We start from the raw sequence: 27,524 nt of genomic DNA on the forward strand, positions 1-27,524 counted from the left end.
AAAGCCACATTCCAATTGATATTGCACATGGTGAGCGCCTGGGAGCCAGCTTCACTATGAAAGGTGACGTGTATTCTGGTCAGCCGGCCGTAGCCTGCCAAATGATAGCCCGAGAACCTGGAGGGCTTGCCATCCTGTTTGATCTCTTTTTTTAGGACAGGTAAAACCCTCCACCAGAGACAGCCACACAGCAGGCAGCTATCTTGCCCGGCATGAAGAGAGCACATCCATTCAAACGGAGTAGCCTAACACCTGAGTGCTACATTTCTAAACACCTTTCTTCTCAGTAAGAAGGGAAAAGGTGGGATTATGATAGGAAGGAGGGCTCTGGTCAATAGGAGAAGGTTTACACCCTCTTGATTCTCCCTGTCCCTCTCCACTTCTCCTGGAAGAAATCACTTTGGCTGTGATAACAGGGCACAGTCCACTCCATTATGGAGCATGAATTGGACCCTTGAGACAGGCTAGATTTGGTCCAATCAGATGAGGACTTTTGCCCTCAAAGGAAGGTGAGTTCCACAACTTCTGGAGATATGATCTGTTCCACTCAGATTACTTAAGGCTGCAGATGTGTTCTGAAGATCTCCATGGATTTCATTTGGGAGAGTTGTACTTGCCAAAGCCATCAGCCTGAGATGAAGATGGACTCTTCCAGGACAGACGCTAGATCTGTCCCCTACCACACACATGGCACATTCGGAGTAACCTCTGCTGTGGATCAGGGCATACCACTCTGCACCAGAATCTCCTGAGCTGGGAAATCAGACCCTAAATAGAATTATCCTAGCCTCAAGTCCCCCTGAGTGGGCCTCACAGCAACCAGAGGACCAGACCAGCAGAAGGTCCCTGTTCACCGCACCAAACAGTTTACACCAGGTTCAATGCACCTTGAACAAGAGAAAAGTCACTGACACTGGTTGCTCTGCTCCTCCACCAAATCTAACCTGGCTAGCCCTTGAACTGCTGCCTCATCGACTGCACATCGATGCACCCAAGACCACCACTTTGAACAGCTGGAGTGTCACTCATCGGCCCCTCCCAGCGGCTAAAGCCCAGCTCGGCCTGGTCAACTGTGAAGCATTACTGGCACCGCCCCAAACTGCATCCTTCAAGATTTGCCATTCTACTGCACCAAACACCTGTACTCACCCCAACAGGATCATAAGTGGCCAAACTGAGCCTCATCAACTCGCATCAACATTCTACCCAAGGTCTGACAGCGTCAGCCCACCAAGAGCTGAATCCAGGTACTGTTTACTCTGAACTGTTCCCTTGGATCCTAGAGACTGGTTAGGTCACAATTGCTCTTGTGTTCTACGAAGATATCCTTATTCGTGGATAGTACTTTACCACCTCTGCAACTATGCTTAGAGTGTTACTTTCTCCATTCTAGCACATCCTCTCTGTTCTCCCTTTGGGTAGGTTTTTGTACATTATTTTCTTTTCATTCTACAAGCAGATGTTGTGTTTAATTAAAGAGTGTGTATCTTTATAGAACCTTAATTGGACATTCCCTTTATTTTGAAAGTGATACTGTGTTATTTGGGTCACTACTGTTTCACCTTCACATCCCCCTTAAGAGCATAGCCTTCCCTTCACCCACGCTACCACAAAGGAGGAACATCTCTTAACTGTCCCTGTTTTACCTTTATGATAGCGTTGAGTTTTGCTTGTAGAAGTGTGAAGGCTGAGTGGGCACTTTCACCCCTACTCACCCCTGTACTCCTGCAGAGCAAAATCCAATTCTTCAAAGATGTACATCCTTGTTTGTTTGAGAATTAGCCTGAGGGGGTTGGTCAAGAGAAAAGGAAGGTATAAAATGAGCTGCTGAAAAAAGTGGGGTCAGAGAGAATAATGTTCACAGTTTGTATTTTGCTTAACTGCACAGCATGACAACACAACGAGAAACTAAAATAGATAGGCATCCCTAAATGGCCATCCAGCCAGAATGTTGATGGGTTGCTATGGAAATAAAATTCAGAGAAATGAAGGTAAGGTGACAAGCAAATCTCTTTTGAGCTGCTGTTTAATGAATCACTTTCCCAAATTTACAATGACATAGGCTCAGGTCTAGAATCAGTAATTTGTTAATGGTAATTGCATTTTCTGGTTAGAGTTGATTTATAATGTCAGTATAAGATTGAGTTCCCAAAACTATACGTCTGACAACATTGATCAAAATTACTGTCAAATGGACACTTATGCACGATATGCACATTCTACATTGAAAATAGCTATTTTCCGCATGCAAATGTGTCCTCCCTAAATTGGAAAACAAATAGCCCATTGGTTTCAATGGAAGCAACATATATTCATATAGAAATAGTGGGGTATTTGGGTACCATTATTGTGTGTTCTCAGAACCCTTGCTTGCTCATTAATTGAACCACATATTTAAAGAAATAGCACACTAAACATTTAATTGATGGTGTCGTGTTAAACACCGTTTATATTCAGCGCATTGAGAATATTGTTGCAAGGCGTCGCTTTGCCCTATGATTAAGGTTGAAAAGCAAAAAAATGCATATTGTAACGTTTTCTTAAAAACTGACATCCCACTGTGAGGTTGGACCAGACTGACCATCCCGTTTACTTCAGTGCATTTATGGTTTACTAATTTAGTTTTGCATTTTGCATTTTGTTAGCACGCCTATATGTAACCTAACCTTCTGCTATCCCGTTGTGGAACTTGGTGCCTGGCTTGAGGTGGTGCTGACTGAACTATGATCAGATGGGATTTTGGCTGGTATCTTCACAGAGGCCTTTGGAAAAGTAGAGAGAAAGACGAAAGTACCAGAGTGAAGTGGATGGGGCCTGCTACCGGATCACATAAATCGCACCAATGATGGGCCGTTGTGCACAAGCACGTTAGTATCAATCTGTGCGGAGATGAAAAAGTGCAAATACTTGCTCACGTCAATCAGTGCAGTGGAGTCCAGCTCAATGTCATTTCTGCGCTAGAAATTTGGAACAAATGTCCGTGCAAAATTACCCCTCAATTGCGCAACATTTTCGGTGAATAAAAGGTGACTCGTCTGTCTCGTTGCACCCTTTTGGATAAGGTGCTGCAAGTTACTTCTTTTACAGAATAAACTCCCTTTGTAAGTAGGGTGGTTTTCAGTGTTTTCTTGCACGATGATATCATGCAAATATATCTGCAGAATGTTTATATTTTACCAGGTCTGTATTAGGGAACCTCCCTAACAGTGCAGTGCTATTTTGCACATCATTTGCATTGTTGCAAAAAAACAAATTGGTATATGCACTTTTGCAAGTCCTGGAGTAAATTATGTATAGCATTGCACTTGCAAAGATGAAATGATCTGTAATATACCTCCAGGGCATGCATAAAAACAGATAGATGCATGTATTGACTAGTTGTGCATCAGGTTTGAGACACAGGAGTTAGGTGTTTGCATTTGGAATGCGTGAAGAGCATGAAGTGGGCATTGGTGAAGGGATTATGATGTGCTCTGTAAGTAAAGGTGATAGGGAGGGTAGGCAGGCTTCACAGTTGATTTAAATGAGTAATGCAACACGACAGGACTAATGGCCTGATTCTGAACTGGGTGGAAAAGTAGTGTCGAAAGGCACACTTCTCCACTCCACTGGGCTGAGGCTCCTGCCTACCATCAGCAGCTGTGGTGGGTGGGTGCCCGATCTCCAAGCCCCCCCTGAATATCCTTGACATATGCTGCCAGTCGTGTGCGTCCCCTCATTTAGACAGGTTACATGGTCACGTGACCCAAACCACTGACATCAGGAAGGTTTTTCCTTGCAACAACACAAGACTGAGTAACATGCCTCCCTTCAGCTGCTGAAGCTGAGGGTGGACACTCACTCACCATCCCCCCCTATGACTGTCCTTGCCACTGTGCTGCAGATCAAGTGTGGCCCCTCCCACTCACCTACCTTATCTGGCACGTTATTTGGTTGTGTTTCTCCAAGTGCTCACATTAGGAAAATATCTTCTCTTACAAGAGCACTGAAATGGAGCTCCGCCCTCTCTACTACAGCAACTGCTATGGGTGGGTGTTCACTCACCATGCCCCCCTCTGACTACTCTTGACTTTGGGATGGGGTTGTGTGTGGTCTCCCCCATTTGTCTACCTCTTCTGACTTCTAATATGGAAGAAATGTTTCGAGCCTCGTGTTGCAAACCTGGTCCCTAGCCATCCTACATCTCCTAAATTATACTTGGTGTCCTCCTGACCCCCCACCTCTAGCCTGATTGTATTTGCATATTTTTTGACCAGCAAAAGCATTTTTTCTGTTTTTTGTTCCGATACCTTCAGCTATAACCTGAGGTGTGACTGCAGCTTTCACCCATGTTCAGAAAAAAAAAATGGCAGCGTTTTAATTTATAAACACCCAGATTCCTCGCAATTTACCTGAGATATAGCTATTTATTTTGTTGAGTGGTGCACCCTCTACTCTGTGTAATATTTTAAAATATACGAGTCGGAATAACCCCAAACCACAAAAGGATTGTGAGTCAACTCTTCATGCCCAAGTTGTTTCAGACCTGGTCCAAATCTGTCCAGCCCTTTTGCAGTGTGGTCCAGCAAAATGTATGTTTTTGGTCTATAGGAAAATGAAGGGGGGCTAGTCCGACATTGTGTTTTTTTGTTTTCTTAATACCGTTTTTATTTTCCAAAGAATCCTTCTGGAATGTTCTAGTCCGACAGACTTGTTTCCAAAATGTCAGTCAAATCCGTCACACGAGTCAAAAGTTATTAGCAATTCATTTTTTAGAATTTGTATGTGTAAAGACTGGTAGGGGGTGTCTGTACTTCCGCTCTCTATATGGTAGAGGAGAGGCACAGCGGAAGCCAGCCAAGATTCTCTATTTGGTAGCAATGGACGAGCAATCAAGGCCTAGCTTCTCAGGAGGTGATGCGGGCTGGTTCTTAAGTACAGTGTAGTCCCCGAACCGCCACAAAGGAATGTCCACACACTGTATTACTGAAAACACAGTCTTTATATAATTAATATTCAAAGGAATGTACACGATCACAATAACGCACTTTGTACTTGGAAGTCAATAATGATAAATATATACACGTCTAGAGTGGTACCACTAATGTTACCGAATCTCATTAAAGTGCATCAACTGTACGGTTAAAATGTCACACAGATCAATAATGAGTAAACCAGCAATAGAGATAGGCAGGAACGTAAGATGATTGAAACAATAGGCAGAATACTATATAGATATCGCGCCTTGAAACACCTGTGTATAGGCGCGTTACAAATGCCATATCATATCATATCATAATACTGGCCCGTACCTCTAGGCGCAGTTCTGTGTGGAGATCCCCCCACCGGGGCAACCTGTAAATAAAGATATATAGCACAAGCCCAGTCTAAATGTTCAATAGACTTACTTTTTCCTGTTAAGGTTTTACCCCCCCAATGTACCTGATGGAGTAGAGTTCTCCGACGATGCACCGATCGATCCTTCTTGAGTGCCTCCCTTTCAGGTGGGAGCCACGGATCGTCGAGAGGTGTCGGGGAACTTGGCGTGCGGTGTCGGGGAATCGACAGCCCTTCTTGAGTGCCCTCCCTTTAAGGCGGGAGTCACGGGTCGTCGAACGTCCGACGGTGAACAGGGTGAACTCCGGCAAGGAAGTGACAGATTCGTTCCTAGCGACGCTCGTCAACGACAGAGCGTTGGCGGTCTGCAGGGAAGAGGCATGCGGGGCACCTCGGTGACGATAGTTCTGGACCGCAAAGAGATGATGAATTGTGGCCCAGCAAGGGCGTCGAGTCGTCGGCGTCTCTGCGGTCTGTAGGTGGCGGGAAACCCACCGGTGGATGCTCCTCGGCGCGTCGACGGTCGGGCCTTCTCCAGCGGGAGACAAGCGGGTGACAATGCAAACGAGAGCGTCCGATGATCAATGAAAGTTCTTAGGCAAACGGGAGCACAGCGGCTCCGGTCGGCGACGGCGGTCGTCGACAGTGGCGGACAACAGTCCGGGTGCTTCTCCTTCGAGTTCCGCAGCAGTCCCCGTATTGGGTCGGCAGCCTGTCGAAGGTCTGTCTACCAGGGAGCATTGGCAAAGATCATCTGTGCACGATGGTCCCTCGTAGCTCGGGAAGAGGGCGCCTTACTAGGTCCTCTCTGGGTCAGTCCTTGGAGGCACAGCAGCTTTCAGATTGTGAAGGAGAGCAACAGCAATTCTTCTCGTCCAGCAGGGCTTCAAGGTTAAGCGTCAGTTAATCCAGTTACTCGTCGTAGTGGACTTCAGCTTCTGAACACGATTCCTAGCAGTGAGAGGTCCCCAGATATACTGTTGATATCCCATTCATTCTGCTGGGTCACACTCAAGCATCCAATCACGACTACGGGCATTCATGCAGGCAGGCAGCCAATCAGGCACACAAGGTATTTAGGCCATTCACTTCTCTCCAGACACTCACAACAAGTTATGTGTATTGGGTCAAGTACCGAGCCATTCAACACTCCAAGCTGCATTCATACCGGTTTCGGGCAGGGTTGTCTCAGTCATTGTGTCAACCACCAGATACTAGACACCCACAACACAGAATGCATATTCATCACACACTCTATTCACCCAGGTCCCACCCACAGGAGGTACCCACAACATACATCACCGGGAAGGCTCCAGCTAGTCTGAATGGGCCTTCACAACAACACCATATATGGCACTTCCATCCAACAGCCAGTCAGGGGGAAGGGACAGAGTCAGGGCTTCCCAAGACTTTGGGAAAACAAGGTAATGGGTAATAGAAAGCAAGAGGCCACCTGGGCCATCTGGTTTTCCATCAGGAATTAACTGTCAAATTCAGCATGGAGCTGCCACCAGCCCATACCCTGCTCTGTGGGCCACCCACAGGTGCCCAAAAACATACACTAGGGGCACAGGGTTGTACCCCCACCCATGGGTGCCATAAGGGTATCCCACAGGTCCATACACCAGACCAAAAGAAAGAGAGCTACACCGCCATAAGTCCCACATGAACACACGATGAAAAGCAGTAAAGGACAAGGATACGGAGGCTCTGTCCCTCCAATGTATTTCCAGCATCACAGTATGTAGCTCCATTATACCTTAACTAAAGAGCGACACACGCTGCCCTATAATATAAATATACTTCTGTGTCTATGGTTTTACAATTTTCCATATATCGCTTCCTTAACAATTGTATATTTTGAGACAATCTCTTGTTCTAAAAGGCACATGACCAACACGTTTCGACATTCTGGACCATTTCTTTATTGTCCTGTATTCCTCAGGTCAAACATTTAAGTATGTAATCCAGAAAGTTGTCTAGTTTACCCTAAAATTGTGTGTTTATCAAAAAGGGAACTCTTTACCTACTAAATGGGGGAGTTCCAGAACCTTTATTTCATAGTGAGATCAATTTACTGTTGAACAGAAAAAACAGGTTATTTTCATATTACCTCACCTATTTTGATTACAGACTTCTGAAAGTTCACACAGAAACGAATACAATGTATTATTCTTAGATGCTATAATAGCAATTATATACAGGCCACCAAGCTTAAAAAACAATACCTAAAATATGCTTAGGACTAGTGGATTTCCCCTTATGCCACCTTATGCCAAGGTGTAGGTATTGCAGTCAAAGATATATCATCAATTTCAAGCTGTGGAAGCAACAACTGCAAATACTAATGTGTTTCATGCATTAGGACTAGTTCACAGTCCTGCATATTAGGCAATCACATGCTTATTGTTTACCTTTGTTGAAGAGGTGTTGAACATTCCTTTATTTTATCTCCTCTGTGAGTGCACTTGAAAAGAATGAATATTTTAAGAATGTCCTTGAAAAGAATGAGTATTTTAAGAATGTACTCCTGTAAGGGGATTACAACAAAACGCTGTAGACATTACAGAAACTGTCGATTCCATTTTCAGTGGGTCGGAAAATGATCACCAGTGACAAGCTGTAGTGCACTTGTCATACTTCCAATGCATTCCATTCAATTAAGGGCGGACACACGTGCTTTTCTGTAAAAACACACTGGTAGCTCGTCCATAATGGGACAGAGGGTGCTGACCTACCAGTTCCTTTGCCCATTAAGCGGGAGTCCAACTGGACCAGTGTAAACACTGAGCAATCTCCCAGCTACTTTCTGCATCTAAGAGGGTACTGCTGCGCTGGTTTAAACTGTCAAATGGAAAAGTGCCAATAGAGCATTCAAGGCCAGGTGTCTTTTGATTACCCAGGTTTGCATGGCCCAACTTGAGATGCAGTTTTTGGAACTGCAACTCTGAATGTGCATAGGAGTGCTCTGTTACTCCCTGCAAATCCAGACTTTGGGGTGGCAGTGATGTGCTACTGCTGCAGCTTCTGAGTGTATGCTCCAGAACCAGGAACTGCTCTTTGCTTCCTGGTTTCTGTTTGTGTGGTGCTGGAGTTGCATGGCTTTTTTTAAAAAAACGTTCTTTATTATTTCAAGGTAACAAGTCCTCAGATGAGTAAACAAATCACCCAACTCCCCCCTCCCTCATATCTCAACATAAGACTCACAACTTTGCCATCGCAGTACATATCCCATTCAGTGTCCTTTCTTATACAACCACAACAAACCTTTATAATGTCCCAAGATATCGATCATATGCACAGGTCACTCCACCCCAGAAGCTCACGTATTCCTCCTCTATCTTAACCACCCATTGTGGATTCAGGGGTTTGCACTGCTTGTGCCTTGTCCTTCTGGTATTGCCTATACGGGGGCCAGTAATCAAACGTCTGACTGGCGCTCGGGAGCGTTTAAGCAAACATGGATTCCATTCAATCACATAAGTTCATACAGTCCAGCTACTTAGCAAAGTTGAGGGGGGGTTGCTTTCCCCATGCTCTAGCCATACAACATCTAGCGATCACAGATGCCCTACCCGATAGGTTTTTTTCAGTATGGGTACCAGCCTCAATCAATGCCAAAAGCCACATTTCAGGTAAATATATTTGTACCAATGGCAACATTAACAACATGGCCACTTGAATTTTCCCCCAGAAAGTCCTAATTTTAGGGCAGCTCAAACACACATGATAAAAGTCTGCTCGTTCTACACCATACCGTTTACATGTCGATGGTCGATTCAGGAAGCATCTTCTGAGAGTGAGCGGGGTGTAGTAGGCTTGATGAATATACTTGTAGTGGATCAGCCTATAATGGGAGTTTAGCGAGATATGTTGCGTTTGTGTGCAAATGTGCTTCCTTGCTCCTCACCCAACGTTTTCCCCAGAGAAGCCTCCCAAGAGGCTGTATATGAGCGCTCTCGCATTACTTTCCCATCTCTTACCAGATAATAAATAGTGGATACTACCTTTGCGGAGGATGTGGGGCGGACTATAAAGCACAAGGCCAATTGAAGGGGTGGGGCCTGTGGGAATCCCAGCCATTTGATCCTAAGTATACTCCACAGCCTATAGTACTGAAGCAAGGTCGCTGCGCCCATGCCACCTCTGACATTAAGCTCGTCCCATTGTATAAACTGCCCATCCTGCACTAAATCCCCCAGGGTTTGTATTCCTAGTGCCTGGAACCGGTCCTTAAAGGATCTCTCAAATGTAAGTGGAATTCCTATTACATTATACACTGGCAGTTTTGGCACAAAATGTGGTACGTATTGTAATAACTGGTTAATCCTTTTCCAGGCTCTACATGTTATCTCCACCGGCTGGATATCATCCTTCAGCACTGTATCCCTGTTACCCCATAGCATACTCAGCAAAGCAGAAGGATGAGTAAGGGCCTTGGCCAGCTTAGCATGAGGGGATGCAGGGTCTGGAGGGTCTCATCCTAATGTGTATTGCACTTGAGCAGCTAGATAGCAAATATATATATCAGGGTATCCCAATCCCCCTCCCCCGTACGACCTAGTGAGAGTGTCATACGCAATCCTGAGTTGCTTGCCCTCCCACACCAATTTCGTCATTAATTTCCTAATACAAGCCCAATAGCTGGCAGCGGGCCATATCGGGACATTGCTGTACACATAGAGAAATCACCATTTTCGCCAAAGCAATTTGGGCGGCCTGGAATAATGGAAGCCGTATCCACACCTCCACCTTCTGCTCCAAGCTCTCTAATGGTTGGAGATAGTTATTCTTTATATAGCTTATCCCTGTCCATGGATACCATAATACCAAGGTAACAGATGCCATCTGGACACCACCAAAATCCCTCACCCACATCCGTTCTGTGAACCGCTGGGGTCAAGGGGAGCACCTCTGACTTCTCCAAATTAATCCTAAGACCAGATAGTTCCCCAAACCTAATCACCTCCTGCATTCATTGGGGCAAGTTCTGGCACGGGTACTTAACATAAAGGAGAACGTCATCCGCATACAGGGATATAATGGACAGGTGTGTGTATGCATAAATACCACACTGTGCATACGATTCTCTAACATGGCACGCCAGGGGTTCCTTTGCCAAAGCAAAACGAACCGGGAGAAAGGACACCCCTGCCTGGTGCCTCGCAAGGGATATATCTGTGCTGAGACAAGGCCATTAGTGTATATCGCTGTTCTGGGTGCCGAGTATAGGAGTTTAATCCATTTGATATACGTCAGACCCAGGCCAGACCGCCGGAGGACTTCAAACAGAAAGGGCCATTCGACCGAATCAAATGCCTTTTCGGCATCTAAGGCCGCCGCCACCATTGGTATGTCTGGATTAACGTTATGCAAAAGGGTGACCAGTCGCCATAGATTGTTTTGATCAGGGATGAATCCCGCCTGATCTGACAAAACCAAGGCAGGCATATGGGGGAGTAACCGCTTGACACGGACCTTGGCCAGGATTTTATTATCTGTGTTTATAAGCAAAAGTGGCCTATAAGATGATAGATGCAGAGGGTCCTTCCCCGGCTTTAGCAGTACAGTAATCAGGGCAGATCTAGTGGACTCAGGAAGAGTACCATTGGCCATAGCGCCATCGTACATAGCCAGAAGGTGGGGAGTGACCAGGTCAATGTAGGCCTTATAGAATTCAGCAGTAATGCCATCTACACCGGGCCCTTCCCATTAGGGAGCAATTTTATAGCCACATGAATCTCCTCTTCCGTAATAGGTTCATTGAGGGCACTGCCCTGTTCTGGGTCCAGCCAGCCTATGGTCACCTCGTCCAGATCCTGAATCAATACATCATGCCTGGGAGTTAGCCGCAACATATATAGCTGATCATAGTATTGCCGGAACCTCTCATGTATCCCCTCTAGATCGCGTGCACAAGTCCATTTCAGTTATGCTGGTAGAGGGTCGCTCTTTATGAATAGCCCAAGCCAGCATCTTACTAGGTCTATCCCCTTCCCCATACTTTGCTGCTTGTGTTGGATCTCCCAAATATCTATCCTCACTAATTGCCAACCCCTGCAGTTTCTCCCAAAGCAGCTTCATTTCCTTACGAAGTTCAGGTGTTGCCTGGTCACCCTGCTTCTTTTCCCCCTCTCTGATGTCACCCTCTAACTTTCTCATGGACCTTCTAACGGGTTTCAACACTCCACCTTCCTTGGAGATGCAACACCCCCATATATAGACTTTAAATGCTTCCCACATTATGCCATGGTCCGGGACCGACCCTACATTGGACTGAAAAAATATGTCTACATCCTTTTCTATCTCAGACCGAAATGCCCCATCCTCAAGAGCAAATCACCAACGCAATAAATTGGGAGAGCGTGACGCGAAATTGAAACTGACCACCACTGGAGAGTGGTCAGACAAGGTCTGGGGTAGGATATGCGCTTCAGTGGTCGTGCTTAACATGGGGCCAGAAGTCATCACAAGCCCCCTTTTGCCCTGCAGACCCCAAAGTGAGTGGTCCTCCTTCCCTAGCCCCCATTCCAGCAGAGAAATTTAAAAAAGAACCCCCAGCGCTCCCGCCCGCACCCCCTTGCTCCTGCTTCCTGGTCTAGGTAAATCCCGCCCACAGCCCTCGATTTGCGTGATCCGATTGGTCCTAGTATATCCCAGCACTAGTAGTCCTGCATGTGAGTGCCCCCAAGCCCCCTTTTGCCCTCCAGACCCCAAGGTGAGTGGTCCTCCTTCCCGAGCCCCCATTCCAGCAGAGAAATTCAAAAAAGAACCCCAGCCCTCCCGCCCGCACCCCCTCGCTCCCGCTTCCTGGTCTAGGTAAATCCCACCCCAGCCCTCGATTTGCGCGATCCGATTGGCCCAGTATTTCCCTGCACTAGTAGGCCTGCGTGTGAGTGCCCCCAATCCCCCTTTTGCCCTCCAGACCCCAAGGTGAGTGGTCCTCCTTCCCGAGCCCCCATTCCAGCAGAGAAATTTAAAAAAGAACCCCCATCCCTCCCGCCCGCACCCCCTCGCTCCTGCTTCAAGGTCTAGGTAAATCCCACCCCCTGCCCTCGATTTGCACGATCTGATTGGCCCTTCCTTGAGCACATCAGGGTTCACTCCAGGGCAGCCTCTGCCTGGCAGCCCCACCGGCTAAGGACCATGAGGCAAAGGACGGCTCCTACAGAGACGGCTCCAAACAGTATCTGCAGCTATCCGCAGGAGAAGCAAGACACCAACAATAAGTAAGTGTGGAAAGGGCGGGGCCAGAAGCAATTGCTTCATACCATACTACCCCACCATTCATCTAACAAAGCATCACCACTGTAAATTCATTATATCTGTAATATATTTGCATTCGGAAACTCTGTCCTATACATGTGAAAGTTGAATTTAGAAGTGTGCCCAATAGCTTCTATGTAAAAGTTGAATTTAGAAGTGTGCCCAATAGCTTCTATCTAAAAGTTGAATTTAGAAGTTTGCCCAATAGCTTCTATGTGAAAGTTGTATTTAGAAGTGCATTTAGAAGCTGAATTTAGAAGTGTGACCAATAGCTTCTATGTTAAAGTTGAATTTAGAAGTGTGCCCAATAGCTTCTATGTGAAAGTTGTATTTAGAAGTGCATTTAGAAGCTGAATTTAGAAGTGTGCCCAATACCTTCTATGTAAAAGTTGAATTTAGAAGTTTGCCCAATAGCTTCAATGTGAAAGTCGAATTTAGAAGTGCATTTAGAAGTTGAACTTAGAAGTGTGCCCAATAGCTTCTATGTGAAAGTTGTATTTAGAAGTGCATTTAGTAGTTGAATTTAGAAGTGTGCCCAATAGCTTCTAGGTGAAAGTTGGATTTAGAAGTGCATTTAGAAGTGTACCCAATAGCTTCTAGGTGAAAGTTGAATTTAGAAGTGCATATAGAAGTTGAATATAGACGTGTGCCCAATAACCTCTCTGTGAATTTAGAAGTGTCCCCAATAGCCCCTCTGTGAAAGTTGAACTTAGAAGTGTGCCCAATAGTCTCTCTGTGAAAGTTGTATTTAGAAGTGTGCCCAATAACCTCCTTGTGAAAATCAAATTTAGAAGTGTGCCCAATAGCCGCTTTGTGAAAGTTGAATTTGACGTGTGCCCAATAGCCGCTCATTGAAAGTTGAATCCAGAAGTGTGCCCAATATCTCCTCTGTGAAAAGTTGAATCTAGAAGTACATTTACAAGTTGAATTTAGAAGTGTGCCCAATAGCCTCTCTGTGAAAAGTTGAATCCAGAAGTGTGCCCAATATCCCCTCTATGAAAAGTTGAATCTAGAAGTGCATTTAGAAGTTGAATTTAGAAGTGTGCCCAATAGCTTCTATGTGAAATTGAATTTAGAAGTACATTTAGAAGTTGAATTTAGAAGTGTGCCCAATAACCTCTCTGTGAATTTAGAAGTGTCCCCAATAGCCCCTCTGTGAAAGTTGAATTTAGAAGTGTGCCCAATAGCCTCTCTGTGAAAGTTGAATTTAGAAGTGCGCCCAATAGCTTCCTTTGAAAGGCTGAATCTAGAAATGCGCCCAATAGCCTCTCTGTGAAAAGTTGAATCTAGAAATGCGTCCAATAGCCTCTCTGTGAAAAGCTGAACTTAGAAGTGTGCCCAATAGCCTCGTTGTGAAAAGTTGAATTTAGAAGTACATTTAGAAGTTGTATTTAGAATTGTGCCCAATAGCCTCCTTGTGAAAGTTGAATTTAGAAGTGTGCCCAATACCCGCTCATGGAAAGTTGTATTTAGAAGTGTGCCCAATAGCCTCTCTGTGAAAGTTGAATTTTGTATAAAGTTGTATAAAGTCGAATTGAGAGAAGTGTGCCTATTAGCGGGCCCTAATTGACTGACTAGTGTCAAGAATAGTCTCTCTGCGCATAATTCAATTTAGAAGTGTACACGACAGCATAGAGGTTAGAAGAATGCCTAAATATCCCTTATGCGCAAAGTCTAAGTTAGAAGTATTCCTAATAGTATATCTGTGTAATGTAGAATCTCGAACTGTGCCTAATAGTCTAATATCCCCTCTATACAAAATTGAATCTAGAGATAGACCTAATATCATCTCTATACAAAATTGAATCTAGAGGTAGACCTAATATCATCTCTGTGCACAGTTGAACTTAGAAGTGTACCTAATAGTACCTAATAGCCCCTAATATCATCTCTGTTTACAGACAAATCTAGAATTGCACCTAATAGTCTAATATCATCTCTGTGCAAATTGAATTTGGAAGTGTGCCTAAAGCGTGCCCCCACTGAATTTAGAACTACAATTAGAAGGCCCTCCTAAATTCCACCTAAAAGCTTGTTCCAACCATGAGTGCACCCACTCCACCAGAATTTGTCGGAAACGACCACTGTGGACCGCCCCCACTGCCCGATCTGCCATCCCTCCCATACCCCCCTTCCCAAATCATTCCACCCTCCTTCGCATTCCCTACCATTCCCCTCTCCAAACACCAAGCCAGAGGGGCACGATGGTGAGCCAACCACCCTAAAACACTCCTCCCCCGAACCCCACCACCGACCAGCCAACGTTAACCATGCCTACTCCCCTCACTATCATACCAGACACACCCCGCCCTGCAATCATCCACCCCCCCACCTTGCCCACAAACCCCCACCACCTTCCCCCCCCGACCGCACCCTTTCCCCTCCCTAAAAACTGCACGCCTAGCCCTAGCAAGAACCGAAGCCGCATCCCTCATCCTTCTTGGAGACTTCAACATATGGCTCGACATCCCCACCAACCCTATGACACACTCTCTGGTTGACGGTTTAGACGCAATTAACCTCCAACCCCACATAAATGGCCCGACTCACTATAAAGGACACACTCTTGATGCCATCTTTAGCTCCAACACCCGGATTCATTTAAACACCCCCCCCCACCCCTATCATCTGGTCCGATCAATTAATTCTCTCATTCGCCATTCGCTCACCCGACCCCCTTCCCGTACTCGAATCTGAACCTCCGAATCTACCCAATGCTGGAAAAAACAAATAATCGTCCCGGACCTAGCCCACGCACTCCTCCTGTCTCCACCACCTACCTGCCAACTCACTAAACAACTAATCCCTGATGTCTTTGACTCATGGCTCAACGCATCTCTGAAGCGGCTCACACCCCCTTGCAAACCATCAACCCGCTGTGGCCTCTTCCCCAGATGGTTCACTCCTGAGTTGAAGACCACTAAACAACTATATAAATACCTAGAACTCCAATGGCAGAAAGACAAAACCCAGGAGAGCAGGGCCACCTTGGCCCAACACCTTTATCGGTAAAAGGCCAAAATCCGGAAAGCAAAAAAAGCCCACTACAACTCCCGAATCCTAAACTGCAAAAACCCAAGCAAAGAAATCCACAAAATCATCTACAAATTCACCAAACCGGCTTGCACCACAACCGTCCCGGCCCCCTCACAATCACTGTGCGACTTACTCTCCCTCCACTTTTACACCACAGCTCTCGAAAGAACAAATACTCTAGCCACCAAACTGGCTCTCTTACATCCACCAGGCAATTCTCCCCCATATCGGCCAGCCCACCAGCTGTGACCACTACTTTCGAATCCTTTAGTCCAATATCACCAGAGCAATTTCTCAACTCCTATCTGCCCGCAAACCATCTGGCTCGCCGCTGGACCCTTGCCCAGCCACAAACCCCAAAGAAATGTTCACTTCCACCTGCGCAGGAGACCATGCAAGATCCATCATAAATGCCTCCCTTTCCTCTGGTATCGTTCCCGACGCATTCAAAACGGTTCATGTCAAACCTCTAATTAAAAAACCTTCCCTCGATCCTCTCGAGCCCAAAAACTACCGGCCCATCTCAAACACCAGGTTCCTTGCCAAACTCATTGACCGAACCGCCTACTCCCAACTAAATGTCTTTGTCGAAGCCAACAATCTCCTAAACCCCGCCCAATCTGGTTAACCTCTTGTTAAACCCCTCCAAAACGGAAATCATGGTATGTGGCAACTCCAAACTTTTTCCGCACCCACTACCCTGGCCATGGGCAACTCACCGACCCCCTCCAACTCAGTGAAACATCTTGGATGCACCCTTGACTCTGGCCTAAAACTCTCACGCCAAGTTGAGAACGTCTCAGAATCCTGCCACTACCACCTTAAAACCCTTAGGCGCATCTTTCCATATCTCTCCTTTCCCAACAGACTCTCCGCGGTCCAATCAATCGTTATATCAAGACTGGACTACGCAAACGCCCTATACCTCGGAGTCCACGCGTACCTACTGAATAAACTCCAAAGGGCACAAAACGCGGCAGCCAAAATGCTACTTGCGCTCGGCCCAAGAGACCACATCTCCCCAGCCCTTAAGATGCTTCACTGGCTTCCAGTAGCCCGAAAAGGTGACTTTCAAAACCTTATGCATCTCCCATCGAGCACTGCATAAAACCGGACCTCAATATCTTCAAGACAAGCTAAAACCCTATCACCCCCCCACGCACCCTAAGATCAAGCTCAGCCGGCCTGCTATTCATACCGAAGACAAACTCAGTCAGGTTAGGTGGATCATCATTCTCAGTCTTGGCCCCCACGCTATGGAACTCATTCCCACCCCACATCCGCCTAACTGAGGATTTAACGTCTTTCCGCAAACTGCTGAAAATCTGGCTCTTCCACTAAAACCAACCCATACCAAAATAACCCAAATAGACTAACAGCATCTCAATGACACCAATCCAACAAACTACCTGATGCGAGAAATTGACAGCTAATAACCCCTAATATAGACTAGAAGGACAAACAGAATTAAACATGTAAAGTAGATCAAAGCAGTGAAGTGGTTAATAAGAATAAATCATACGGAAACAGTAAAGAGATTTAAACTCCTGAAATGGACATAATGCATGAGGAGTGAACGAAGTGAATGGCGTAGGTGAAATAGTTAGAATGGATGTAGCATGTGGAACAGATGAATGCGCTGAGTGGAAGAATGCATGAGTGTAAGAACAGATGATTATATAGTTCGAATGAGTGTGTACATCGAATGAGTATGTAGATTGGATGAGTGTATAGAATGGATGAACATGTTGAGCGGATAAGTGTGTAGAGCGGCTGGGTGTAGAGCGGATGAGCGTGTAGAGCGGATGTGTGCGTAAATACAGAGAAGCGAGTAGAACGCAGGAGTGCGTAGAACAGATGAATGTGCAGAACGGATGAGCGTAAACCGGATGAGTGAATAGAACAGATGAGTATGTAGAGCGGATGAGTATGTAGAGCGTATGAGTGTGGATAACGGATGAGTACAGAAGTGCAGAGAGTGTGTAGATCGCTGGAGCCGATGAATGTGCAGACCTGGCGAATGTATAGAGTGGATGAGTGTATAGAGCGGATGAGGGTATAGAGCGGATGAGTGTATTGAGCGGATGAGGGTATAGAGCGGATGAGTGTATAGAGTGGATGAAGATATAGAGTGGATGAAGATATAGAGAGGATGAAGGTATAGAACAGATGAGTGTATAGAGCAGATGAGTGTAGAGAGCAGGTGAATATATAGAACAGGATTACTGTGTATTAGCAAATTACTTTATAAGGCTGATGGGTGCATATTGCTATTGAATGCGTGGAAAGCACGAGTGCATAAAGCGGATGAGTGCATAGAGCAGATGAGTGCGGGGAGCGGATGAGATAGAGGAGTGGATGAGTGCGGGGTGCGGATGAGTGCGGGGAGTGGATGAGTGCGGGGAGCGGATGAGTGTGGAGAGCGGAAGCGCGTGGAGAGCAGATGCACGTGGGGAGCTGCTGAGTTCAGGGAGCGGGTGAGTGCGAGGAGCAGGTGATTGCGTAGGGTAGGTGAATGCGTAGAGCAGATGAAGGTGTAGTGCATGCGAGGGGATAAAGCAGACAAACGCCTAGAGTGGATGAGTTACATAGACCGGGTGAGTGCATAGAACGGATAAGCATGTAGAACGGATGAGTGTGGAATGCATGCAGAGTGCGGGGAACAGATGGATGAGCGGAGCGGGATGGATGAGCTGAGCGGAAGAATGTGTAGAGTGGAGGACTGCATAGAACAGACTAGTGGTTAGGGCCGGCAAGTATATAGAGCAGACGAGTGCATATGAGCGAATGAGTGCATATGAAAAAAGGGGTACGTACAGGGATGAGTGCGTAGAGGGGATGAGTGCATAGAGGGGATGAGTGCGTAGAGGGGATGAGTATGTAGAGGGGATGAGTGCATAGAGGGGATGAGTGTGTAGAGGGGATGAGTGCGTAAAGGGATGAGTGCGTAGAGGGGATTAGTGCATAGAGGGGATAAGTGCATAGAGGGGATGAGTGAGTAGAGCGGATGAGTGCGTAGAGCGGGTGAGTGAGCAAAACAGGTGAATGCATAGTACATGTGAGGGCATAAAGCGGATGAGTGCATGGAGCGAACAAGAGCCTAGAGTGGAACGGACGTGCTGCGTAGAGCGGACAAGTTGCGTAGAGCGGATGAGTATGTAGAACGAACGAGCGCAGATTGCATGCAGTACTGATGAGTGCATCGCATGGATGAGTACATAGAGCTGCTGAATGCGTAGAGCGGACGGAACGAAGTATGTAGATGGAGTCTATATGAATAGAACAAATGATATATGTGAATGCAATTGATCACATATATGGATCGAACGAGTGCCGGACGTGGATGGAACGGGTGACGTATGTTGATGGAACGGCTGACATATGTGGATAGAACAGGTGCCGTATATGGATGGATCGGTGCCATATGTGGATGAAACGGGTGACGTAAGTGGGTGAAACATGTGAAATAGGTGGATGGAAAGGATGAAGTATGAATATGTTACGGGCAAAATATGTGGACGGAGTGCATAAAACAACTTAGAACACACGGAATGGTACCGGTGAAATATGTGGATGGAGTGAATAAAACAATTTAGAATACATGAAATGGATCGGAGTAAATAGAGCGCATTTGAGTGCGTGTGGTGGACAGGAGTGGGTGTGGCTGACAGGAGTGTGTGTGGCTGACAGGAGTGTGTGTGGCTGACAGGAGTGTGTGTGGTGGAAAGGAGTGCATCCATGAGGCTGACAGGAGTGCATGCATGGGGCTGACAGGAGTGCATGTATGGGGCTGACAGGAGTGCATGCGTAGGGCAGACAGGAGTGCATGCGTGGAGCAGACAAGAGTGCATGCGTGGGGCAGACAAGAGTGCATGCGTGGGGCAGACTGGAGCGTGTGGGGCGGACTGGAGTGCATGAGTGCGTCGAGCGGACCGGAGTGTGTGGAGCAGTCTGGGGTGCATGGAGTGGATAGGAGTGCATGGAATGGACTGGAGCGCATAGAACTGCGTGACGTATATAGTATGGTTTGGAATGCAGAGAACATTTGAAAAAACATATAACCCATCATATCACACCACCACGTTTACTCTCTCCTTTACACCACCACTCAACTAGAACACAGAGATATTATGACACCATTTAGTATAACTGTTCTCATACCAACATCTGCCGCACACTCCACATCATTCTAAGTAAACACTGCTGGTTACACATCCCCTGCCAGGCGTTCTCCTCAGGCCTAATGCAGCCACATTTGGTCTGGATAAATTCTGCCAGAACAAACACATACGCCAGATCTCTCAACCACCACACCTACCGCTAAGAAGCAGCTATTACACGAATACCGCACCAGCTGCACACATACCCGGTGCTCACACGCACCTTTGACTGTCTCTACTCTCTCTACTGATCTGAACTTCAGTTCAAAATTGCGTTCAACCTACCAGCACCTTCAGATCATAGCAATGGTATATAAGGCTCTATATAAAGGCAAAATAACATAACATAACATAAAATAATCTATTCTAGACGAGCTCCCATGTACTCCCAAATAGAATGTGAACTCCTTATCAGTGGGGTGCAAAGTGCACCAAACATCGTGTCAGTCATGGGTCAATGCAATACTACCCCATGCTCTAGCTGCCTCTGGCAGGCTCTGCTGCATCGACATGGCCCTATCCATATCCAATGTGAGTGCCAAATTGAAGTCACCGACCAATATAGTTTCATACCCGGAAAATGTATAGAGTTGGCTGGCACATTTGTGAAAAAACTCTGTGGAATCCACATTTGGTGCATATACATTCACAACCAGGAGCCTCATTCCCAGTACCTCCCCTGCCAGTATTAAATATCTGCCCTCCTCATCCTGTATCTGGTTGTGAAGTCTGTACTGTAGCGACCTGTGTATATATGTCGCAACTCCCCTGGAGTGAGAAGAGTAAGACAAGGTGTACCTATGAGAGCCGCATACCGCCAAAATGGGAGGAGCGATGCCTTTAGCAAGATTTGTCTCCTGAAGGTACAATATATCCACCCCATGATTCCTACAGTAGTTGGCTATCAACCTTGTCTTCTTTTGGTTAGTTAGGCCCCGGATGTTCCAGGACATTGCCGCCACACTCTTTCTGGCACTACTACCTGTTGAGGTCTGGGCCATTCAACTGATATAAAGGAAGCATAACAATCTTTCCCCTGTAGGTGACAATCAACCTGGGTGCAGCATCTCTTTCACCTATTACTTTCCTCCGGCATCCGACCAGTACAAGATTAAACTCATGATTAACCCCCTAGAGATGGTTATTCCTTGCAAGCACAGCATCCCCACCAAACAATACATATCTACAATTCGCAGCATGCATCTGATACAAAGTTGGAGTCACCCCCATCAGGCCAACATAACAATTAAACACAACAAGAATCCCCCCACCCTGTCCCACCAAGGCCAGAAACAGGAACCTACCGGCACCCCAACCTCTCCACCCTACCCCCCAACCAAACCTAGCTTACACTGCAGTATCTATGGTAACTGCGGCTCTGAGGGCAACCTAAGCGCTCCTTATGGCAACGACTCATTTATAACATACCACCCTCGCACCCTCAGCTCCTCCAAATTTTGTAATTTTGGGAGGTCCCTACTCATGTAGAATTCCCATACTCCGGGATATCAATTCCAGATCAGGATGGATGACACAGCGACCCCCTACGCTCGGCAGATTTCTTGAAAATTGTTCTGCAGCCTCCAGGGCAGTAAAACATACCACAGACCCATAATGCTGCACACGCAGCTTGGCTGGGTATATCATGGAGTACTTTTTTCCCTTACACCTCAGGATACTCTTGGCCATCTGGAAGGACTTTGATCCTGGACTGCTGGACTAAAGTTCGGGAAAATCCGTATGGTGGAACCCTCCCAACGCAGTTCCTTCTCTCAGGCTGCTCGTAATACAGCGTCTCTGTCGAGGTAACAAAAGATCCTCACAATGATGGGGCGTTCCGGGGCGCCCGGGGGCGGTCTAGCTGCTAATGAATGGTGGACAGTGAGGGGTTATTAAGTATATCTAGCAGCAGCAGCTGCTCCACAAATTTCTCCATATTGTCAATATATGTAGATACCGGAACCCCAATGATCCTAATATTATTCCTCCTCAGCGCCTCTCCAAATCCTCATTCTTGGCCGCAATCTTTTTCACTGCTTGTTGTATACTGGAGACCTCGTGCTGGAGGACCGCAACATTATCTTCCGTGGTCCCAATTCCCTGCTCCGCCTCCTCCATACGTCCACAAAGTTTCTCTATCTGTAATGCAGAGATATCTACTTTACAAGTGAGGGCATCTATCTTGACCCAGAGCGTGTCTGTGCTCCCCTTAAGCGCCAGCAGTGTCTGATTCAGGGCAGCCATATCCACTTGTTCAGGAGCTGACATTTGCGGAATGGCAGCTGGGGCCTGGGCCTGGTCTGCGCGAGTGAACTGGTCCATCCTCGCCTGCTTCTTCTGATTGCCCATGTCACCTGTGTAGGTTCTATCAGGCCACACCCACAAACCCAACTCTCACTGTAGTTCCAGTATCCAGTTAATCACCTTGTTGCACTACAAAGCCAGTTTATGCCAGGAGGCGTGAACACTGAGCAACCTCTTGTCCCATGGAGGAAAGCTGACCAATCCCACTCCCCCTGACCCAATCAAGATCATCCACTGCTGTCCAATCCTCCCCACTTGCACTCCAAATTATTCTGCTCTGCTCTGGCTGCTGACCAAGGGTTGCACCAGACTGGAAACAGAGCACCCACCAGGGCCAGCGCTAATTCTTGGGGCAGTTGATCCCTTTCCAATAGGGGCTGCTATATGGGCACCAACCACGCCACAAGCAACCAACTCGGTGGTCCGCCGCCAGTTGCCTGTCCATGCTATGCGGCGGCCCTCAGTGCTGCCATCTCCCCCAGCCTTCCTTCTCTGCTCCAGGCCAATTATAGGTTCCCCTCCAGTCCACCAGGGAACGCCGAGTATTCTGACAAGCAATTCCAGGCTACGTGAGCCCATGGCACTCCAGCTCCAAGTTACAGATCTCTGCTGTGAAAGGAGAGCCCACCTCCAACAGCATGCCGCCCGTAGAGGCACTCTGCAGTCCACGGCTGTCCAGGGGAGCAACACTGGCTGCACCGCCACCTCCACGCAAGAGACAACCAGTATCTGCCAGCGGGCAGGGCCAGAACAGAAGGGGTCCCACCAGATCGTCCACCCGCAGCAGTCGTTGCGCGCTCCTCACCAGTACCACTGCCACGGCGCGGTCCTCCGTGCCACTGAGCTCACCTAAGCCGCTCCAGGACTCACTCCAGCCGCCTCCCAGCACACGGATCTGCTCCTCTCACCGCGCTCACCGCGGCCCACCACAGCCGGGAAGATGCCCCTTCCCCTACACACCTCCACCTGGCTCTGCAGCACCGCTCCTCTCAGCCACAGCCTCTGAAGGGGAAAATCTCACAGGTGCTCCAACAGCTGCTTGCCCGGGAGGTTAGCCAACACCCCCCTGTTGTGTCTGAATAGCGGGGACAAGAGGGATATAATATTTAATAAGGATATATGTTAGTCCTTGCCAGAGCTTTTCAGGCAATGGCCATCTTGGTCTGCTGCGCAACAACGCCCTCGAGTTGGATGGCTTCTGAGTATCCTGGGAGAGTGGTGCACCACAGAGCAGATTCTTGACCGGGTTTAAAGGTAAGAAATATCAGAATGTTATATGTTGTGTGTGTATGTGTGTGTGTGTGTGTGTGTCTGTGTGTGTGTGTGTGAATGAATGGAAGAATACGTGTATGATTGTATTTATTTATTTATTTTATATATTTGTAGCATGCAGACCTGGAAGTATCACAGCGCTAGGTAACAGTAAGTTGCAATACACAAAGTACTGTAAGAATGGTATGAAGGTAGGCAACAAAGCACTAGGTTACAGTAGAGTTCAGGTACCAATAATTCGGTATGGAAAAAAGGTAGGCATACTTATTAAAAAAACAGTTTTGAGAATTTTTGGAAAGATCAGCTAGGTAGACTCTTCATGGATACATGCAGGAGAGCATTCCAAAAGGTGGGTGCTATGAAGGTGAAGCTGGTTTCTCCTGCTCTTCGCCTGGTGACTGTAGGTGTCACAAGGGAGGTGGATGTGGAAGAATGCAGGCAGCCAAGGTTGTATTTTTTGGATATGTGCTCAATGAGGTAGGAGGGAGCAGTGTTGTACATGCACCGCTGTGCAATTGAGAGGATTTCAAACTCAATGAGTGCCTTGATAGGCAACAAATGAGCTTCTTGTCTCACTAGTGAGATATGGTCAGATCTTTTCAAACTCCAAACTGCCCGAACTGGCATAGTTTTGGATCAGTTGTAGTTTAGGTACATTTTTGATAGAGGTTCCAGAGAGGATGGTGTTGCAGTAATCTAGTTTACTGTCGATGAAAGCACTGTCCAGAGTGAGGCACCTGTCAGGGGGCAGGGATTTTCTGGAGAGGTTAATGAGTTTAGTAGAGTAGGCTGTGGAGGACGCAACCACTTTCACATGTTTCCATGGATGGATGCTGGTTGTGCGTATGAATGAAGAATGTATGATGTTTGGATGTGCAAATGAAAACTGCGTGCATGAGCGAGTGAATGTTGCTTGTGTGTGTGTGCCAGATTGCTGATTTAGGGGTAAGGGGTCTTGGTGTAGGCGTATGATGGCAAAATCAAAGATGCCCAGTAAAAAAATATGTTGTGACAGTGTGATGCTAGAAATGCATTGGAGGGACAGGGCCCCCTTGTCCTAGTTGTATACCTCAGAATGTGTGTTCTGCTTATCTTCTGCACAGGAGTCCAGTTTGGCGCACTGGCAGTGCAGCTCTTCATGTTGTTCTTGGTGGACAAGGACCCATTGGATACCCTTAGGGCATCCATGGGTAGGTGTACAACCCTGTACCATTAGTGTATGTTTTTGAGCACATGTGTGTTGCCCACATAGCAGAGTTTGGGCTGGTGGCAGTTACATGCTGATGTGACAGTTGCTCTAGGTATCCTCCATTTTTCGGATACCCAGGCCCTGCCATAGGAAGCCCTGGATTGCACCACAAATGCAAGATGGGCAATGGTAGCCTTTTGGTTTATTTTGCATTAACCCCTAGTTTCCCAAAGTCCTGAGAAACCCTAGCTCTGTCCCCTTCCCCTGAATGGGTGTTGGGTGGAAGGACCATATATGGCTCTGGCGCTGCCTCCGGCCAGACTGGCTGGAATCTTCCTAGGGACTGTTTGTTGTGGGAAAACCCTGTGGGTGGAGACTACCTGAATTAAGTAAGTAGTTAATATGCATTCTTTCTTGTGAGTGTCTGGTTTTGATTATGTGCCACAATGCCTAAGCCAGCCCTGACTGAAACTGGAATGAATGCAGCTTGGTGCACTGAAAGGCCGGGTGGAAGTCCTGAATACACATTCTGTGTTGTGGGTGTCTGGTTTCTGGTGAATGGCCTGAATGTCTGTGAGCCTGATTGGGTGTTGGCTGTTAGAATGCACTTCGGTGTGATTGGCTGGCTGAGCCTGCCTCAGCCTGAGTGAATGGGGAATGGTTTGAATAACAGGGGGCCTCACACTCACCTCCTTGTCAGAAGCTGAAGTATTCTTAAGCTTGCATCCTGAGTCCACCTGGAAGAGGAATTTTCCAGCTGCACATCTTCAAGCAATCTGAAAGCTACCCTACTGACTCAAATACTAAACCAGAGAGGACCCATACAGGGAACCTCTTCCTGAGCTAAGAGGGAACATCATGCAACTGCTGATCTTCACCTGAGGTTCCCTGGAAGCCAGTCCTGTGTGCCTGCTGTCCAGAGAAGGGATCTCTGTGGGTCCAGAAGAGGAGTGGCTGAACGTCTTGAAACAATGAAGTTAATTTGTGTCAGCCAGGGTCTGGAGGAGTGTTTGTGACTGGCGGAAGCCAAGTTTCTGAGAATTGGATGGAAGAGGGGGTACACTGGCATAGTAATGCTTGACACCTGGAGCTGCAAACGTTCCAAGTCATTGAAGAATCCTTCAAGGGGTGTCCCTGCCATGACATCTGTCTACTTGACCACGCCCGAGGAGGTCCAGGGTCACTGCCTTCAGTGGAGTAGCTGCTGGTGGGTTTCCCACCTCCAAAACCCGAAGACGATGTCCTGAATGTCCAGTCTTGGAGAGGGTCTGCACTCCAGTCCAGTGGTCGCGTCCAGGCTGGCATAAGCCATCTGGATGTTTATGTTTATGTTAATGTTTAGTGCGTATAATGCACCACAGTCCGTAGGCATCAGGGCGCACATGGAACACAAGACAGAAACACAGTAACAGAATAACACAAACAGGTAAGCAAACAACAATGGATAGTGAGTCAACTGATCTAAAGTCTAGATCATTATTCAGCAGGAAGTTGATTTAAATAGTAACATCTTGAGCCATTTACGGAAATGGGGAGACTTTTCTCTGTATGCATCTCAACTGGGAGATCATTCCAGCCTAGTGTGGCTATGACCCGGACAAATCGGCCTTTGCTGCAAATTCTTTTAACCTTAGGACAAGGTGGTAGGTATTGAAAGATCTCATGGATTTCCCCTGCGTTTGCAGGGTATGGCAGTCTGTTAAGTAACTTGGTGCATAACCGTACCCACATTTATGCGTCAATGTAAGAATTCTAAAACATAATCCTGGGCATGGCAGGCAACCAGTGGAGTTCCCTCCTGGCTAGAGTAATATGGGCCGTTTTGGGAACATTTTTTATAATGTGAACTGCATCATTTTGCAAGGTTTGGAGCTTTCATATTCAATACTTACTTGCTCTGCCTAAAGAGGCTTGGAATAATCTATGTGGGGCATTGTAATTGCTCTAACCAGGGTTTCACAATTCCTATTTGTGACTACGGTTTTTAACAATCTAAGTAGCCTCAGGTGATATTGGGATTTCTTTTTAACGTAGTCCACATTTGTTTCTGCTCCTACGGATTGATCAACAATCACACCCAGGGTTTTAACTTTGTCCAGAGTCCTAAGTACAGTGGCCAGAAAAAATGAACACTGAATATTCCGAGCCCAATCTCGTCCTAGCTTGGAGGGATCTGAAGACCAGTAATTCAGTCTTAGTGCTGTTAAGACAAAGCCAGTTGGTTGTCATCCAGTTTTTCACTCTTTGATATATACTCTGGATTATTTTATTGTCTCCAGCATAGTCTCCACTCAGTTCTATCACAACTGAGTATCATCGGCATAGTTTGTAAATCTGGCCCCAACTTTGTCCAGAATATTACATGAAGAGCGCAAATAAATGTTAAAGAGTGCCATAAGAAAGACATGCACCCTGCGGAACTCCACAGTTAAATGGTCTGTGAGTCGAAGATGCCTGGTCCCATCAGACTCTCGACATCCTGCCTGACAAAAAGGACTTCATTAACAAAAGAACAAAAAAACAAAAGAATAACCAGCTGTGGCTTTCCCATGAAGGTACTTCATCCACTTTGCGGCTATTGGGGAAAGAAGGCCCGCGGAAGGTAGGGTGGCTAATAGGTTCTTATGATCCAGGAGGTCAAGTGATGCTGATATGTCAAGCAACATGAGCAGGCCTGACTTGCTCCTGTCCTTGGAGTCCAGCATTTGGCTCTGGGGGTCAACTAAGGCACTCTCCATGCGATGATGTTCTCGAAGTCCAGATTGCTTTAGAGGTAGAATATTGGCCTCCTCAAGATGTTTTTGCAGCTGCATAGTGGCTACCCGAACGCTGGCCTTTAAAAGAAATGGGACACTTGTAATAGGCCTGTAGTTAATCACATTTTCTGGGACCTAAACCTGTCGTTTTAACAGGGGTGTAACTACGACCTTCTTAATTTCCTCCGGGATAATTCCTTGATGGAAAGTAGCATTGGTAAAGCA

This window comes from Ambystoma mexicanum, chromosome 6p (genome assembly GCF_040938575.1).
Source record: "Ambystoma mexicanum isolate Mex_15411 chromosome 6p, UKY_AmexF1_1, whole genome shotgun sequence".
NCBI lineage: Eukaryota > Metazoa > Chordata > Amphibia > Caudata > Ambystomatidae > Ambystoma > Ambystoma mexicanum.